The following is a 13,145-nucleotide window of genomic DNA, read 5'->3' on the forward strand; positions in this document are numbered from 1 at the left end:
CATAGAAATAACACCCGATTTTTAGTGTTCTCATCTCCAATAAAAAAAATCATCAACATCCTATCAAAACATGCATATCCTCAGCCAAGATTGTCAAGTGCATAAACCAAAAACAAACAAAAATCTTTGCAAAAAATGGAAGTCTAATTACTCACCAAAAATCCTAGGCTTCAAGAAAAACTACTAGCTATGGATGACAATAAAGCACAATGTATTTTATTTCTTGGGGGATTTCCATGTTTCCCAAAAAAATCATAACAACATATCCTACATGTAGGACCTAAGTGTATTTTCATATATATAGCTAGAGAATTTTTAGTTGAGGTTTCCTAGGAGTGGCCTTGGCCCTAATGCATACTCTCAACAAGGCAATTAATATCCACATCTTGCGAGGTCTCATCTAATTGAGGTGGAAGCAAAGTTACTCTCCATAGTTACAATGACCCTCTTCTTCGCAAGTGTATCCAAATCATCTTGTTCTACATTTATCTCAACTTCTTTCTTTGTTTGGGTATAGAATATCTTAACAAGTTCCTTTACTTGGGCTTCGCTGCTCATTGCAACAACTAGGGAATCCGTGCCTTCATCTAGAAACAAGATAAATATGGCAATCCATGATACATAATGACTTCCAAATTTTTTGTATTCAACTTTTTGGACCTCCTAGGTGTTGAGATTCCTATAAAACTTAGAGGAGAAATTCTTTCATATCACGCAAGCCAATTTCAAAAGTCTTGATCTCTATTGATGTATGTTAAGAGATTGCAAGAAATTCATTTTTCAAATATTGTAAAGGATTTTTCAATCAATGTGCATGCCAAAGCATTATGTCATAGTAGTTAATGTTGGGGAGAAAAGATCTCATATAGGTCCATTCTCCCAATGAACTCTATGACTACAATAAACTATAAGAATCTATCATAGGATGTATGAATGGTCACAATAGAAGGCATGCCAAGCTTCTTTTGGACTCAATATTGGGCCCTTTAAAAAATGGCACATTATCAAATCCTTGGAAACATGAGGAGCATAGTGAACCCTATCAATCTTACATCAAGACCCTATCATATGACATTTCATTAAAAGTCCCTTAAGGAATGCAATCCAAGTCTACAAGGTTTGACAAACTTTGGTAAACTCAAGTATACTAGGTATTCTCACCTTAGCTTAAAAACTTGCTATTAGGACTTTTTGAGTCATTTTTTCTACATCCTCCACAATGTACATCCAAACCTAATTATGTTATACATCAATGAAAGCTCTTGAGAAGGAGATTAGAAATATCTAAATCCTAATAAGTTTCTAATTGATTTGTAAAACTTTTACTGTAACCTCGTTTTTCAAATCAAAATATGATGCGGCATTTCTTGGAGGGCCTACATTCGAGTCCAAAATAAGCCTAATGGCAAAAAAGTGGGTGTGAAGGGGGATACATTGCCAAAGAGAGGTATGTGGATGAAATGTTGAAAGTGAAAATGAGATGTGGGTATGGGTTATATAAAGATAGAATCGGTGCACATTCACATTGGACTTTTAAACAAAAATTATTAATATCATGAAAATTATTTCATTAAGTCAATGCATATACTACTAACAAATTAAATTACAAAAAACCAAATGAAAAGTGAAAACAGTCAATATCTTTATTGTGAATTTGAGATAATTCTCCAACTCTATACAAATAGTAACTTCTCGCAAAGCACTTGAAACCATGTAATTCCTCTCTATTAGTTTTTCCATCTAGACAAGCTAATAATTTTTTATAATTTTCAAAAGATCATTTTCCCTACATAGCAAACAATATACAAAATAAACAAACTCGTCTTCTTACCTCCAATTCAAAAGTTAAAGCTCTACATACATATGATTTCCACTAGTATTAGCTCCAACAATTGCTCACTATGACTAGTGTTCCTTGTAGCATATGAATTTTAAAATCAAAGGATGACCCCATGCCTTTAGTGAACTTTGGAGGAATCTATTGGCATAACCCTCTTAATCCACCATCATTGGTAATAGAAGCATTTTACAAAAATGAATGTGAAATTATAATGTGTAAAACTAGGAACCACCATCGTACATTAGTACACCACCTTTATGTACCTCATCCACCTTATCCTTCCCTTCTTCAAAGTTGGAAAATAAGAAAGATTTAACCTATATCCTTACAATCCAACATAGAGGGATAACAATGTAGAAAAGTGGACTTGGAAAATATAGGAAAATATGAACTTGTACAAATCATGATACCCATAGATCTTGAAGCTTTTCCAAATTGTAGGAAATTATGGATGTCCTATAACATCTTTGACTTCAATAATTGAAGTGACCACTCATCCAAAATGGGTATTTCAATAGAGTCAAAACATAAGCAAGGAAGTAGTTAAATTGCACCATAGTTATTCATTGATGTAGTCATTGTAAACATGTAGTTAAAAAATCTTAAAATTTGGAAGACATGATTTCCATTCATTTTCTCACCCACCTTGATACATAGAGCTTTGGATGTCCTACTCAAGCTTCTCATAGCCTAATCCAACATGATTTGAAGGAAAACTGTTTGATAGGAGAAAAAAGTTAAAGTTCTTAATAAGTTGAGATAATAACTTGTCAATAAATTAAAATGACATGAATAAAAAAAAGTGGCGATTTACAATTTGAAGGAAGTACATGTTGAGCACTTCCAAGAGGCAACTTCAACATGTTGCATAATTGTAACAAGCCTACAATCTGAAACCCTGAAACCTAAGTAGTCTACCCTTCCCCAATACGCCACAATGAAAAACTTAATGAGGCCCAATTGCAAATGGATACATGTATATCGAGGAATCTTTCTCAAACATTGCACCTTTCCATTGACCATCTTCATCATGTATATAAGTGGTGGGTCCAAGGGAAAGAAGGAAGTGGATAAATTCTGCAAACCATCACCTCTCCCATTGGTCCACCTCAAATCTCTTGCAATTCAAAAGGTCATTAACTCCTAATCTAAAGGGCCCTTTTTGAGTCCATATTTCTCCTAACGATTGGTACCTACACTTTGCAATTTGACAAGTTATGTGCCCTCCTAAATTTTTGCTAGTAGAGTTTGTGTATTTGTGTATTTTCACTCTTTTTTGTTGTGTTTTCCTCAATATTGATTCCAAAATTTAATGATGAGGTTTGTATCCAAACTTATCCTAAATATGTGCGCTCTCTACTAGGAGCTCATCAAAAGTACTATTCCACTCCTATATTGATTGTGTTGCAATGTGAAAATATATTGCTATACTAAGTAGGTAGCCTTGTCTACCCTTATTTCCAACCTCCACATTAGGTAACACAAGACTACCCACAATCCGTCATCATTGAGTAGGTGGCCTTGACTATCATCATATCATTCGTCTCCAAAAATGTATTCGCCACATTAGGTAACTGCTCACAACCTTTGTTGGCATTAGCTAGAGAAGCAGCTTACGAAGTCCAAGTTGGTAGGATCAAATATTAGTGAGTAGTTATAGATGTTATATGATTTGATAGAACAACTGGTGAAGGCTTGTAAGAACTCCTTGGATAATGATGATCTTATTTTCATGTCTTCAAAGACTTCTATTCATGTACAATTCAAGTTACCAAAACTTTTCAATAGTATGTCTGGTTTTACAAGATATTATTTCTTGTATTATCTCCAAGTTAATGAGGCCTATATTTTCTTCTAGGGGCTAGGGTTCAAGGTGCAACAAGAACTGAAAGAATGGTAGTCATGGTGCTGATGATACGATAATGATGATGAGGCAGACATTGTCCCTCCTATAAGAAGAGACCCCCACATGCAATTGTTGTGGTAAGAGATGCCACCATTATAGATATTGATATCATTGTATCTATTGATTAGGTTGAGTTTGATTCTCTTGAACCTCAAATGGGTCTTCATATGGAGACAAAGTTCACACTGGACAAGCTTGTAGTCATGGACATTATTAGGCTAGTTACACACTAACTTCAATGGTGATTGGGGCTATTTGAATAGCATTGATGGGAGTCAACAGAGCAACACAAACTTAATCTCTATAGCTACTTTCCCTCGAACTTCCATGCTCCCCATGCAAATTAGAACTCAAACAATAATCCAAAGCATACAATTTTATAAGAGTTGTCAAGAACTTGTTTCTAAAGGATTGAATCTTTTGTCTTTCCAAATATGTGCATCACAAGGGAGGATTCAATCCTCTATATTTCCAAACATGTACATCACAAGGGTCTTCTCAGGTTGCATTTACAAGGGCTTCTCATAAAGTACGAGGCATATATATCATGTGGATCTTTACAAAGTAAACTTGCTACATTAATCGAAGCTTCTTTGGTACTTTGATAAAGCCACATGAATATGACTTCATTTGTAATGCTCTTTTGAGGAAGGGGATCTTGAGGTGCATAGCTTCATGGGTACCCCAAGCAAGGCTTGATAATTAACTTGCCATTCTCAAGAACAACTTTGTTTGGGTTTTTCGATTGCCCGTTGAGAGGCAAGACAATATTCTTTAGCTTGTAGATTATTTTGGGAATCTTTCTTGTCTCAACTCTATCGAGTTAGTCCTTCTAGAGGGACTGCAAGGGTTATTGTTTTACTTCAATGGTATGAATGCACCTTGTTCTCATATGAGATTTTTAAAGGGAAAAAGAAGAAGAAAATTTTCAAAATGGATGGTTAGAAAAAAAATTTAAAATGGAAGGTTTTAAAAAAGAAAGATAAAGGTGATGTTGCAGTGTTTTAGAACACGTTAGGATAGCAACAATTTGCAAAAAACATTGCAACAAAAATCATGAAGACCCATAATTTGAGATGGCAAGATATTTATAAACAAGCCATCATTTTTTGATTGGTCTTCCTTCAAGTGTGAATTTGGAGAGTTGCAATGCTTCATCGGTGGGCGACTGTGACGAAAAGACATTATCAATGTGATGGTCGTGACTACAACATTGAGATGATCATTTCCTAGAAGGAGTCATCATCTGCAATTTTGGGCTTAATTGATAGGTGTTATTTCTAATTATGGAGGATTTTTAGTTTACTCAAGGTCATTTCCAAGGGCTAGTTGTTGATTTTTGTGAGCAAATGCATTCTAGGGATCTGTGATCATAGTAGCCGAGTGCTGCAATCAAAAATTTGAAGACCACCAAAGCTGGATGAGACTTGAAGAGGACAAATGTTGAACTATAGTGTTGTGGGGCACCATGGCCACATTGTCATCAAGAGCCTTGCAAGGCCAATGTCATTCTAGTAAGGCTACAATACTTCTAAAGTTAGACTAACGATGTTGTCATGGGGAGCTTTTTCCCTTTCTAGCATGAGTAAACTTTGGCAAGTTCAATGATCTGGTCGGTGTCTGGCTAGTTTGAAGTTGGTCGACCAAATTGTGCAGTAGTTGAATCAGCATTTGTGAAGTGAAAGCTAGGACCTTGCAAAGTTGGCTTCTACTACAAAGGTACATCATAATGGTATCAATGGTGAACTAGGGGAGTAGCTTGTTGGAATAATGGGCTACTTTGGCTATGAGGGAACATCCACTTGTTGGAGTAACAATGTTATTTACCAAAAGCCTTGGCAATATTGAAATGACCTACTAGATATAGGGTCATGCTAGCCTTGTGAGACCACCTTTTGAGTTTGCAACATGCAACTTCTCTTATTCTTCTGTGTTTCACACCCAAAATTGGCAACTTTTAGCTTTTTGTTAACTGTAAGGTCTGTTTCTAAAGACTTTTGATTATTTCTTTATCATATTGAAAGAAAAAAATTATATTTTTGTATATAGTAGAAAACTTTTTTGTGGTATTAGAATTGAATATTGTGAAGTGCTATGACTCAGTTTAACCAGCAATTAATGCTCCTTCTGCTTTCATTCTCTTCTCCTTTATTCCCCATTCAGTTGCATGCCAAGAATGGCTACAATTAACTATGGGGCCAATGAGTTTTACTAACTTGCCACGTGGGCTTGTGTGCTGATGTTTGGGCATGGGTCCCAACAGGGATACAACACTTCCTCCTCAAAAAAGGGATGAGACATGTGTGGTAAGGGTGTACTCTATTTGTATGACTAGGCTTAGAATTCCCATTGATGTCTTTCGAAGGGAATCTTTGAGTGTTTATTTCCCCCTTTCACTTGTTCATACACTTTCTAAGCCTTCTCTGCATGCTTTCATCTCGATTGTTTCCTTTCCTTGAGATCTTACTTGCATGATGTTTGTGTCCTTCTCAAGAGCCTCCTTGCATACACGACATAAAGCAGTGATAGTCATCTGTCTAATACATGCTACCAACATCTTGCTAGGTCCAAGACCATGAGCTGCTTGTGGTTGTTTCATTATTTTGTGATGCATTACTTCCTCTAACCTTTGTTGGTCAACAGGTTGGGACACTCACAATTGTGGACACTTTTTGAACTTTAATCTCTTTTTCATTATATGTGTGTTTCCCTTGTCGGTTCCTTGTTGACACGAACTACGTCATGCCATCTTATTCATCTTCAGCTCGTCTAGCATTTTGCAATGTTCTATGGGATTCATATGCAGCTTGTCTAACATATTGTCATTCTCTATTCTCTAATAGTTTCATTTGATTTGCTTGCTATTGTGCTTGTGCATCTTGTAGAAAGGGTCTAAAATTTGGCTTGATGCCATGGACATGTACATATGCTACTATGCCCTTTTGGAGGTGCTTTGGTCTATGTGTGTATTCTCAGATTTTATTAATTATCTAATAGGGGACTATCCACTTATGCATAAAGGATTTTGAGAGGCTTGGGCATCTAATTGGGTAGTAGATGCTAACCAAAGCCCCTTATTTCTGGTATGTTTTATGCTTATTATTTGTGTCATATCTTCTATTTTGCCTCTATTGAGCTTTTATGGAGTTTGTGATGTATCATTGATATGATTAGTGGTTGTTTCTTTGATAGGTCGACATACCATTCTATGGCATTTGTGTATTGTGGTTGAATGCTGATTGTTGACATTTTCAATGGGAAAATCGGGCCTCTACCATACATTGCCTTGAATGGGTTGACCTTTGTTGATGCTTGTAATGATGTCATGTATGCATGTGTTCATTGAACTCGATGTGTAGTCAAGGTTGATATCATATGTGGGAACTTCTTTGCTTGTTGGGTTGTAGATAGTGCTTTCGTTGTCTATCACTCATTTGTCATCTTTTGTGGTGCTCCAATTGAAGAGTGCACCTTGACTTTGGCTAGATTGTTTGAGTTGACTTTAGAACAGAAATCATAGCCTATCCATTCCTTGAGTTTCATGGAACCAAGACCCAAGATCCCTAAAGGCTCATAGAAAAGAAACTTGAGCTAGGTTGCATCATGCAAAAACCTACCACGAAACTTTGGATCCTAAGGTATCAATTGTTGCATGAGGACTGTAATTGGATACAATACTTTAAAAAATTCTTAGATCAATAAAGACCCCTAAGACTCATAGCGTATGAAGCCACAAAAGGGGCATTCATAATTAGATAGAAATATATAAAGATCTCCAAGACCTATGGAAGAAGATAGACATTTGCCAATGAGAGGAAGGACAAGCTATTAATATATTTGCCTTTGAGGATGAGACCATCGGAACGCCTCACTTCAGATGGAAGAAAAGACACTAGACATGCTAAAGGTGAAACATTTCATAGAAAAGCTTCATGAAGAGGTGAGGAAAAAGGTACAAATAAAGGAGCTTGATGCTTTTGAGGAGGCAATAAGAATTGTGGTTGAGAAAGAGAAGAAAATTAGAATTTTGAGAGAAAGGGGAAATGAGAAAGAATTTGAGAAGAAAATCAACATGTTAAAAATGGAGAGAAAACCTGGGAATATACTGAAAAAACTCATTGAAAACTTAGAGGGGTCATGTAGTAGTAGTCAACCAAGCATTTTGCGTAAATTTTGAACTTCATCGAGATTAATTTATGGGATTTTTTTATTTTTCAAAGGGATAATATAGTTAAATTTGTATTAAATGGAGAGCCACGCTCACTCCCATGCAAGTTGTATTGATTTCCATAGACTAATAAGGTTACATAATTTTCCATCATAATGAGCGTGGTGGATCTTAGAAGGATCATACAAGTAGACTAGAATTGGTGGTCATAAGGCCATAAAATGGCCATGATGCCCAAGAGGTTGGAAACCCTAGAAATTTTATACATAAGTAATGAAAAAGAATAAAACAAGTTATTTACATGTATACAAAGTTTTAGTCTTCTTTTTCTTCTTCTTGCTTTTATTTTTTGCTTGAAATGGCCATTAAAGACATCTTCTTTTCACTTTGGTAGAGTGGCATCGTGTAGTCATTTTCATTAGTAGTGAGCTAGCCTACTGCAATTCAACATCCTTATTATCCATCCTTGAGATCCACAAAATCAAAGCATCTAAAGAGTTGCTCCATCCACTATTGCTAGGGGACAAGATTCTGATCAAAGAAGAGCTTCACATCACTAATTGCTTTAATGGGCCCTCACTGCTTAGTGATCTCATATCCTACCTATGCGTCCTTATGGTTCAATCAATCAACTTAGATGCACATACCAAGCTCACCTATAACCTGAATACTTGCAACTAATGGATTCTTAGAGCTCCAAATGTAAATAAAGCAAACCACTCTTGATGCATATACTAAAATAAAATTGAGACCATTGACTAAAAAGCAACTCAAAAAACTTCATACACACTAAACCTAAGTGTACAAGGTTGAAAGCTTCTATTCTTTCTACAAGGGAGGAGAGCTTCAGGCTACTGTCCTTTGTCCAACTCCTCCTAGCAAGGGAATTGGCCATCAAGCATACCTTTGTTAATATCAAAAACACATGGTATGTATTTGGGGGATTGCACAAGAGCCACACTACCTAAGTTAATTGGTTTATCATATGGTTGTATCCATCAATAAAGGGAGAGTCTCTCTACACCCATTACACTATGTGAATCCAGTTTTGCCACCTACCTTATCACACCTAGAAACCGCCACAGGTAAAAGCTACCTACCAAATCCACCACTCTAAACCACTACCCTAAACCACCTATTTGTAAGCCTTTATAAAGGCACCTCATCTTCATGAATAATAAGTTCATTTTGCCTTGCTTTTAAGCTTACTCTATTGCATGGTGTACTCATTATCTCTTTTCTCCATCTCTCTTTAAATATCTCAACATGGTATCTTAGAGCGATGATATGTATGGATCCTTGAGCTCCTACTACCCACCTCTTCAATATCACTACCATTGCTGCTAGAGGAATAGATAATTCAAGGCTGCCTCTATTAGATCTACCATTGTTTATGGCTGTGGAGCTATTATTTTTACTAACGTGGAGCTATTGAGATGTATCTTGCTGCTCTACATCGGAGTTATTACTAGTCTGGATTGGACTCTATCAAGCTTATCTAGTGCTATGGGATATTCTCTATCTTTAATGAGATGCCTACTCATTCTTCTTAGAAGACAACACAATTTGTGCTTATTTGGCAAGTTATAGATCACATTAGCTAGTGTTTGGAGCTAACAGAGTTGCTGTCATTAACTATCGTCAATCATGACTAAAATAAAGCATTAACAAGCTACTTCTCATTAAGTTAATGGCTACCCGAGTATACAAATCTACATGTGTAAATATGAGTTATCATGTATTCATGTGACTACAGTTGAAATTGCACTTGTATCTCCTATGGCTAGATCGCAATCAGTTTTGAAATATATGCATAAATCACATTGTTATCTATTTTCAATGGGCTACAAACATCAAGCACCACGTCTCTTCGAATCACATTGGATCTTTTACTATCATGACTCCTCCAGTTTACCCGAATGCATTTTTCATTACAACTAGGGTAATGGCCATTTAGCTTAATACAAACCATCACTACTAAGCTACCTTTGTTAAGCTAATGTCAGATCAGACACCATTCTTGCTAAAAGCACACCAATAAGAGCTATTGAATCTGTGCTTGATTTCGTGGTGGTTATGACTTCATTAAGTTGCAAGCATTGTTCCAACTATGGGTTTCTTCTATCAAAATGAGCAGTGGATACCCAAGACAATACTATTTTTGAGTTGGTCACACTGATTTCTTGGAGCCATTATTAGCTTCTGAGCAAGGCCACATCTTCCAAGAATCATGACTTGTTTGTAGCTAAAATGTTTCCCCAAATAAGTCCTTGATGAGCTACTCATTTCTCTTGCAAGTCATATCACATTTGAAGCTCTTATTTGTTGTCCAAAGCTCATAACTAGGCATATCTACTCCAAGTATGGGTTGTTAAAGGGAAGTTATATCTGCAAATCAACTATCATGTATTTGATATACGTCTGGAAGCATCCTAAGGTTACATTTTAAAGTTATAATCAATGGTATTGATTACTCAATGCATTTTAAGGTACAAAGCGATTAGTCTCTTTATCAATCTGCTATTCTATCCTACTTCAAGAATAGACCTACTGCTACTACTCATTATCACGAAACTTGCCCTGAGGAGAAAGAGTGCTCTATTTTAGCTGAATACAAATCTCATTATTATCGGTGTTCTTCTCCACTAAGTTTCTACTCAAATTTGAGTAATGAGTCAACTCTTGATTGCTTATTCCTATTGGTAATGATAACCATTATTACTCAAATCTGAGTTAGGTATCTATCACAATATCATTGTTCAAATCTGAGGGAGCCAGCTCTTGAAGCGTACATGTACTTTAGCATACCCTAATAAAGAACATGCCATGATACTTCCATAACCGAGCACCACTACTATCATTAACTATTGCATCCAAATTTGAGAATTGTTCAATTCATCTCTCTATTATCTAGAGCTACACTAAGGTATCCAAATCCCTATTAAGATCTTGTGGTTCTAAACATAGCATCATGACTTTTAATGGTGAAAATGAATCCACCATGTTCAAAGGTTATGTATTTTATACTTTGCAAAAACAAGAATCAAATTAATTCTCATGAGATTTCCCAAGAAAGTGAAGAGGAAGCTAAAGAAGACAAGGAAGAAGTTGAAGCTGAAGAAGAAAAGCATGAAGCATTATCCATGACTTTTAAGAAGAAGAAGAAGAAGGTACCTTAAGGAGGCTCCTTCTATGTTTCAACTTATGAAGGATTGCTTTAGAAAGTATGCATTCTCTTTTGTAATTCTCTCAAGTTATGTCATGCAACCTTTGTAAACTCTACTTGTATTAGCCTTTGCTAAAGTCATATTATCTAAATGCAAAATTCAATAAACCATCCAAATCTTTAAGCCATAACTGATTAAGCAAAGAATACCTCTAATCATCTTGAGTAGACAAGCCAATGTGCCTCTGAGCTGCTTAAGGGTGGACATGTCCCTAGTAAGTCATGTGGTGACCAAGATATTGGTCATACACAAAGCTGTGTACATCATGAGTTTGAAGGGGCATGTTAAAATCACAAACACATGATATGTATTTGGGGTATTGCACAAGAGTCACACTACCTAGGTTAATTGGTTTATCCTATGGTTGTCTCTATCAATAAAGGGAGAGTATTCTTATACCCACTGCATTATGTGAATCCACTTTAGCCACCTACCTTATCCACTTAGAAACCATTGGCTGAAAGCTACCAACCAAATCCACCACTCTAAACTAGTACCCTAAAAAGCCGCCTACTTATAAGCCTTTATAATGGCACCTCATCTTCATGAGTAATAAGTTCACTTTGTCTTGATTTCAAGATAACTCTATTGCATGGTGTACTCATTTTAAATATCTCAACAACCTTGATCAACTTATAATCAATTTTTGTGGTAAAGAAGTTAATCAAATAAAAGCTGATAAGTGAATTCTATGTTTTTTTTCTTTGTGGATGATTCTAATGAGTATTAATTATTTTCTGCAGATGGCAGCCTAGCATGCCCTTGTTCTTCCTATGCTACCCATTCCTTGCCTAACACTAATCAAAGATCCCCTCATTAAGGACAAGCATGTGGAGAGTAGGATTAATATGATTCCATATCTTGATAAATTTGGAAGATTGATCAACACATACCAAACCACAAGGGAGTTGATAGCCAAGTGTGGCTTAGCCAACTATGTATGGGCTATGGATAACAATGTTCACTTTATGGCATGCTCGATTCTCCTCAAAAATTACCATCCAAATACTAAATTCAATAAGTTCTTCTATGTTATAAAACAAGATGATAGGATTGTGGAGAGGATATTAAACTTTGAGCTCAATCCATAATTGATAAAAGAAACTCTTGGCATAAAGCTAAAATAGGAAAATATGCAATATGACACATAAAACACCACAGGTTGTACAAAGGTGGAATGACATTGTGATAAGCAATGAAGGAGTGTTGTTAAAAGCAAAGAGCTTCGAGTCACAACACAAGTGTTCTATCACCTTTTTACTTATAATAAAGCCACCACCATCCTAGTCAAAGTTCGAAAGTGGTTATTTGGAAGATATCATAACAATGAATATTGCCAATAGGACTTAAATGCCCTCTGATTGGAATGTATAACTAATTCCTTAACCAAGGCCCATAAAGTTCTCATGAAAGATCCAAATCTAAAACCAAATTGCATAGAAGTACATAAGAGTATTATCAACTATGGCAATGCACTAACATGAGTCATCACAATCAATATCGGTATGCCCTTACAAGGCATTGTGCCCTCAATTTTGCAACCCAACAGTAGCAACCACCAAAGGAGAGTATTGGAAAACACAACACCCAAGAAAAGGAGAAGAGCCAATGGGGGGAAGCTAAAAACCCAAACCCTATCATGAGCTAGAAACATGAGAAGAAACAAGGGGAAGATATTGAGATAAGCTCGTCGTCGTCATCAAGAGAGTTAGATAAAGGAGAAATAGAAGAGCAACAAATGATCATAAGCTCTAGAAAGAAGAGATCAATGAAAGAGTGGAAAAAACTAAGAACAAAATGAAGCAAAGCCAAGAATAACATGAGAAAGCAATTAAGGCTTTCCTAGAGAAGGTGTTGTGCAAAAGGTATAATATTAGCAATTGCACCAATTCAATATTAAAGCTTTAACACAATGGTCATGACCACATGGCAATGTTATATTGTTCAATGGTGCCTTTCAATTTAAAGAGTGTTTGTCTTCAAAGGAGAGTATAGACATTGATA

This window comes from Lygodium microphyllum, chromosome 18 (assembly GCF_053477565.2).
Source record: "Lygodium microphyllum isolate KBCC chromosome 18, Lygodium_microphyllum_v1.1.10, whole genome shotgun sequence".
Classification (NCBI taxonomy): Eukaryota; Viridiplantae; Streptophyta; class Polypodiopsida; order Schizaeales; family Lygodiaceae; genus Lygodium; species Lygodium microphyllum.